Raw genomic sequence first — 7,884 nt, 5'->3', positions numbered from 1 at the left:
TATCCACACCGGATAATACAAAAGGTATGATTATGAGAAAATAGTAAAAAATGAAAAAATGATGAGGGTCCCTGAGCTCGCATGACGCATATGAGGTGACAAGAAAGGTAGGAAAGATGTAATGAGGGATGAATCAGGGAGGGACAGAAGAGGAACTAATGCTAATCCTATGAACTAGGCCCTCTCTGGAAACTGGTACCTACCTAACGTGGAGGTTGGCACCCTAGGGGGACTGTGCAAATGGCGCCCCCACTCCTTGACAGCTGTCACTTACTAAATAGGTCCCTATACTGACCCTATCGTTTCTAAAAAAGAGGTGAAAGACAGCTGTTCATTGAGGTCGTTAGGCTGCGTGGTTCTCAACCAGAAGATCCATTTATATTGCTTCTGTCACCACCTCTGACTGGGGGCTTAATCTTACCGATGCCTGCAAATGTCATGCAATCTGTATTGCCACTAGGAAAGTTGTTAACATGATTAGAAACAGGGGTATCCCTTTTGTTGGTGATATCCCATACATGTTCCCTAATTCTCCTCCTGAACTCACGCCTCGTCTTTCCCACATACTCAATACCACACTGGCATGTTGCCTTGTACACCACACCAGTAGTGCGGCAATTGATAAATTGTCGTATGGTGTAACTTTTTCCCGTCACACCAGTGCTAAAGTTTTTGACTTATGCCATGGAATCACAAGCACTGCAGTGACCACACTTAAAGCACCCCTTGATTTGGGTGCCTAAAGAAGATGGGCGTTGGTTGTCTTTGAAATGGCTGTGGACCAATCTATCCTTTAAGGATCTCCCCATGCGATAGATGACCTGTGGGAGGGGCCCACCACATCTTTGATTTCTGCATCCATTAGCAATACTGGCCAGTGGCACTTAAGGATCTCTCTAACCCCATTAGCTCCTTTGGAGTAGGAGGTAATGAAACGGGTTAGGACCGATTCCTTTCTGTTTACTTTTGGGGTAAGTAAATCCTTGCGTTCTTTTTGTAGGGAATTCCTATAGGCCTCAGTTAGGATCTTTTGGGGGTACCCTCTCCTAGTTAACCGTTCACGTAAATCATTAGCCTGTGTTTTAAACGTGCCAATGTCAGAACAGTTTCTATAAATTCTTATATATTGCCCCTTGGGGATACCTTTTTTCAATGGGCTTTGATGTCCACTCTCCCATCTGAGCAGAGAGTTGGTGGCCGTAGGTTTTCTATAGTTGCTCGTACTCAATTCTCCATTTTCCCTGTTGCACTCATACGTAAAATGTAAACCAATGTCATTGATATTGAGTTCCTCAACAAATTCACCAAAGAAGGCCTCGGGTCCCCTCCACACAACAAAGATGTCGTCAATATACCGTAACCAAATGACCACCCTGTTGCAGAGGGAAACTGGTGGCTCACAGAAGACCCTTGTTTCCTCCCACCAGCCCAGGAGCAGATTAGCATAGGATGGGGCACAAGGACACCCCATCGCCATGCCCCTGAGCTGGTGGAAGTACTTGTTGTCAAACAGAACAAAATGTATTCTTCAGACAGAACTGCAGGGATTGTAGGATAAATCTGTTATGCCTGATAAATTGACAACCTCTCGTGCTCAGATAGTGGTTCACAGCCTTAAGACCCATATTGTGTGGGATCGATGTATACAGTGCCTCAACTTCTATACTGCAGAGAACCATATTATGCTCCAGGCAGATACCGTCCAATTTGCGCAATAAATCTGTTGTATTGCGGACATGCGAGCTCAAGGACCCCACAAAAGGTTTTAGTACCTGGTCCAAATGAATGCCCAGGTTCTGTGTTAAACTATTAGTACCTGCCACAATAGGTCTACCTTTAAGGGGGTCTAAACCCTTGTGCACCTTAGGGTGACAATAAAAGGTGGCCATTGTGGAGTGTGGAGGAGAAAGAAAATCTCTCTCCTTCTTGTCAATAACACCGTTCTGTACTCCCTCCTCAGCGAGACGCTTAAGATCGTTCAAAAGACCACCCGTGGGGTTTCCTGTCACAATCTCATAGCTAGTACGATCTCTGAGCAGTGTCATGCATGTCTCTTTGTAAACAGTAGTGTCCATGATGACATTATTCCCGCCCCTTGTCAGACAGTTTTATCGTGATAGTACGATCATTCTCAAGGTTACAAAGACACTGCATCTCCTGTTTTGTGAGATTGTGTTTACCCATAAACTTAGACTGAGATAGATCCATTAGGTCCCTTGTGACCAAATTGAGGAACACATGAACACATCAATGGACCCAGGATCTCCTGATTGCTGAGGCATATTTTTACTCTTATTCTTAAGAGATGTGAACGGACCATCCCCGTCACTATTTGGGTCAATGTCTCCTGGATGGAAAAGGAAACACACATCCTGGAGGAGGTCTTCCGCACTTCCAAGTTCCGTGCAGGATTTCTTGTCCTCTCTACTGAAATGTTTTTACCACCTCGGCTTATGGACAAAAAGATGAAGATCCTTGATAGATTCAAAGCAATTAAAATCAGTAGTGGGGACAAAGGACAATCCTTTGCTAAAACCACACATCTCCAGACTATTGAGTGGTCTTGAAGATAAATTAATAATGCGTGATTCACGTTGTGAAAAAAGGGTACTCTCGGAGTGAGTAGATTGATGGATGACAGGTGGAGCATGAGTCGCTAATCGAGGGAAGCTGTGGTTTAAACACCGCTGTTCGGGTTTAGACGGTTTCTCAGAGGGTAATTGTATTCTAAAAAAAGTCTCTTTAGGGGGATCTCCTCCAACCTCCTCTATTTCCCTGATTACCACCTCTCCCTCTACTCTTGCCTTTTTGATATCTAGGCCTAGTTTCTGTATCCGAAATCTCAGTTTGTGATGAGGAAATATCTGTCTCAGGTATTCTTTGATTTCAGCCAATCAAGATAGAATACGCTTTTATTTTTAAATTCCTGTAGGTCTCTGTTGAACAGTTTATGTTTACATTCTTTAAGAAGATATTGAAACTTCTCCAAACTGTTTTGAAGACCGGTTTCCTTGACAGAGAACTCTGGTTCCGAAGCAAACTTTTTGGTGATTTCAATATGTTCTTTCAGAGACTCATTCAGGTTATTCAAGGTGACTCTCTCCTCCTCTAGGAGGAGTTTCATAAGCCTCAGAGAGCTGTCCGTTGCCTCTTTCTCCCACTTGGCTACCAAAACAGGATTTTTATATCTGTATCCTGGTTAGAGGGCAATCCTAAGATGGCACCTCCCAGCAGGACGTAATTTGATCCCTATAAACTTTTGTAAGCTCCTTAAAAGCTGTACCAAAAGAAGGGGTGTATCGTTTTTGTACAAAGGCACGGTCAGAGAAGACCTCCCTGGCTTCTGTGACCCAAACGTTTCTGTCAATACCCGTTGACAGGAATCCTGCCATCCCAAATCTAAACAAAATGTAGCAAAATGTGGTACCCAACTTGTAAGGTATAAATAGCAAAAGGGTAAAAAATATCTTTATTATAACATCTAAAATAGCTAATGCTGGACAATACTGTACACGGGGTTCCGACACATTTCTCCTTCTGTCACCAGGGGAGTTCATAGCCCAAAGGTCCATGCCATCACAAAGGTACATATAGTACTGATTGTCATACCTGTGTCTTTAATATAGGTGTCGCACGCTGACCGCCGGCGTGCAGCATGCTTCCGGGTTGTAATGTGTCAGCTGGGTGGATTAAAAATATGCCTCCGCAATCAGGAGATCCTGGGTTCATTGATGTGTTCATTAATTTGGTCACCAGGGACCTTATGGATCTATCTCAGTTTAAGTTTATTTGTAAACACAATCTCACAAAACAGGAGATGCAGTGTCTTTGTAACCTTGAGAATAATCGTACTATCATGATAAAACTGTCTGACAAGGGCGAGAATATTATCATCATGGATACTACTGTTTATAAAGAGACATGCATGACCCTGCTCAGAGATCGTACTAGCTATGAGATTGTCACAGGAAACCCCACGGGTGGTCTTTTGAAGGGTCTTAAGCGTCTTGTTGAGGAGGGAGTACAGAGCAGTGTTATTGACAAGGAGAGAGATTTTCTTTCTCCTCCACACCCCACAATGGCCACCTTTTATTGTCTCCCTAAGGTGCACAAGGGTTTAGACCCCCTTAAAGGTAGACCTATTGTGGCAGGTACTAATAGTTTAACACAGAACCTGGGCATTTATTTGGGCCAGATACTAAAACCTTTAGTGGGGTCCTTGAGCTCGCATGTCCACGATACCACAGATTCATTGCGCAAATTGGACAGTATCTGCCTGGAGCCTAATATGGTTCTATGCAGTATAGACGTCGAGGCACTGTATACATCGATCCCACACGATATGGGTCTTAAGGCTGTGGACCACTATCTGAGTACGAGAGGTTGTCCATTTATCAGGTATAACAAATCTATCCTACAATCCCGGGAGTTCTGTCTGAAGAATAATTTTTTTCTGTTTGACAATAAGTACTTTGGTTACGGTATATTGACGACATCTTCGTTGTGTGGAGGGGACCCGAGGCCCTCTTTGGTGAATTTGTTGAGCAACTCAACACCAATGACATCGTTTTCCGTTTTACGTATGGGTGCAACAGTGTTGTCCTACCATTTCTTGATGTGTGCATCTGGAAAAGGGAAAATGGAGAATTGAGTACGAGCAACTATAGAAATCCTACGGCCACCAACTCTCTGCTGATATGGGAGAGTGGATATCTAAGAATTTGTAGAAACTGTCCTGACATTGGCATGTTTAAAACACAGGCTAATGATTTACTTGAACGGTTTACTGAGAGAGGGTACCCCCAAAAAATCCTAACCGAAGCCTATAGGAATTCCCTACAAAAAGAACGCAAGGATTTACTTACTCCAAAAGTAAACAATAAGGAATTGGACCTAACCAGTTTCATTACCTCCTACTCCAAAGGAGCTAATGGGGTTAGAGAGATCTTTAAGCGCCACTGGCCACTATTGCTAATGGATGCAGACGTCAAAGATGTGGTGGGCCCCTCCCACAGGTCATCTATCGCAGGGGGAGATCCTTATAGATTGGTTCACAGCCATTTCAAAGACAACCAGCACCCATCTTGGTTAGGCACCCAAATCAAGGGGTGCTTTAAGTGTGGTGACTACAGTGCTTGTGATTCCGTGACACAAGACGAAAACTTTAGCAGTGGTGTGACGGAAAAAAGTTACACCATACGACAATTTATCAATTGCCGCACTACTGGTGTAGTGTACAAGGCAACATGCCAGTGTGGTATTGAGTATGTGGGAAAGATGAGGCGTGAATTCAGGAGAAGAATTAGGGAACATGTACGGGATATCACCAACAAAAGGGATACCCCTGTTTCTAATCATGTTAACTTTCATAATGGCAATACAGATTGCATGAGTTTTGTAGGCATTGATGGGATTAAGCCCCCAGTCAGAGGTGGAGACTGGGATCAGAAAATCCTACAGAAGCAATATAAATGGATATTCTGGTTGAGAACCACGCAGCCTAAGGGCCTCAATGGACAGCTGTCTTTCACCTCTTTTTTATAAATGATAGGGTCAGTATAGGGACCTATTTAGTGAGGGACAGCCGTTGAGGAGTGGGGGCTCAATTTACGCAGTCCCCCTAGGGTGCCAACCTCCACGTTAGGTAGGTACCAGTTTCCAGAGAGGGCCTAGTTCATAGGATTAGCATTAGTTCCTCTTCTGTCCCTCCCTGATTCACCCCTCACTACGTCTTTCCCACCTTTCTTGTCACCTCATATGCGTCATGCGAGCTGAGGGACCCTCATCATTTCTTCATTTTTTATTATTTTCTCATAATCATACCTTTTGTATTATCCGGTGTGGAAGTCCTCCTTGGCTTCCCTAAATTTATAGTCTCTTAACTTTGAATGTCTACTTACCGTGACTAGGCACTGTACTTTATCCCATGGTATATGAGATGTCGGGACAGGCCCATATGGGCATATATGGTTTTCATGATCAAACATAAACGCATCAGTATATATTTACAAGTTTGCGTTTTCCTAAAGCGGCCTATATACATAGTATGGAGATATTTCCATGGCCAGCGTTTGGAGATACTTTTTACGTGGAGCTGAGCAGGTGCCCCTGCGCACAGGATTGCTATGCGATCCGGGCTCACATATGCGCAGAACTGTGCATTCCAAGGTGCGGTACAATGTCCGGATGTTGTTATACATCCGGCAGGATGCACGCCACGCAGCTGACACATTACAACCCGGAAGCATGCCACACGCCAGCGGTCAGCTTGTGGAACCTATATAAAAGACACAGATATGACAATCAGTACTGTATGTACCTTGGTGATAGCATGGACCTTTGGGCTATGAACTCCCCTGATGACAGAAGGAGAAACGCGTCGGGAGCCCGCCTATGATGTTGGAGCACTGCCACTAATGAAAGAAAGATAAGTTAAAAACATCTTTCCATTTGAGCAATATGTGCCTTCTGTCTATTCGCATTTCTTGAGGATATTTGGGTTTATGGTATATGACATGATTTAGCCATTACCCATTATTATATCCGATATACTGCCTTGACTCAGTGACCAGTTGGTCTTCATTGTGCTCTCGTTTAATTGGGTACTAGTTTGTATTGTATATTTGGATGTTTTTTTGTGGTACATGATATTACCTAACCACCACCCATCATTATATTCTGAGATGCATCTGATTTATTGACCGTTTGGCCTTTATTCTGCAACGGCTTGTGTGTACTGTTTCTTTTTTTGTGATGGTGGCCACAATGTTGTATTATCCATACATTGCTTATTCTCTATGACCACCGTCTAGGCATTCTTTTGCATAGAGGGCCTCTTTGTATTGGAGGTCCCCATTACATCATATAATATACCACCTATGTAAGTTTGTGTCATTCATTTGAGAGCTGACTTATTATTGGTATTCTCTATTCAGTACACTTCTGTGTGTTTTTTGTGTGCTTTGTGTACAATATTGTCCAGCATCAGCTATTTTAGAGGTTATCACTTAGGGATTAATAACACACTTTCACTTGTAGTCAGGCATTTTTGATGGCAGATTTTTTTTCAGCACTGTAGTGAATACAGTATATGCCCACCTGTGGAATATGTACCCAAGCCAAGATCCCCCAAATCCATCACACCAAACTTCTCCAGTCCTTACCCTTTCCTCTTATTTCCTGAACCTGACTTTTCCATGGATTTTATAATTTATCTGCCGTCCTAAGATGGGAAAATTGGGTATTGGTTGGTTTAGTAAACAGTGTCAGTTTGTTCTGTACAAATTTGCAAACTCCAAACCTTATGTAAGTTATTTATTAAACATATTATATGTCTGCATGATATTCCAGAAAATATTGTTTCTGGCCTTGGTGCTCAGTTTCTTTTCAAATTATGGAAGGCATTCTAAAATCTGATTGATATTGAGTTGTCATTTTCTTCTGCCTACCACCCAAAGTCCAATGATCAGACAAAGCTTATTAATCAGACATTCGAGCAATATCTTCGGTGTTATGTCTTTGATCATTAGTCTGATTGCGTGGAACATTTTCTGTTTGCTGAGTTCGCTTTAAAAATTATTATCAAGAATATCAAAACTCAATTTTTCTGTAATCTTAAGTATTATCTTCGTTTGGTTCTTGTTTGACCTCTGAGATGGAAAGCTTATCTGGTCTGAAGTCAGAGAGATCTCTAGGAAAGCCTAGATATTCAGACCTGACCTGCTAATAAGAGATTAGTAGGTGAAGCTTTGAAGTTGGGGCAAGATGTGGTTATCCATTAAAAACATCAAACTATTGGCTCGCTTACACAGTTGTGACATCCGAGTGCAGTCCGATGTTTCACACGCACCCATAGACTTTCATGGGTGCATGCGATCCGATTCT

Source organism: Phyllobates terribilis, unplaced genomic scaffold (genome assembly GCF_046119375.1).
Source record: "Phyllobates terribilis strain yellow unplaced genomic scaffold, ASM4611937v1 Scaffold_3__8_contigs__length_932513732, whole genome shotgun sequence".
NCBI lineage: Eukaryota > Metazoa > Chordata > Amphibia > Anura > Dendrobatidae > Phyllobates > Phyllobates terribilis.
This window is presented reverse-complemented; position numbering follows the sequence as displayed.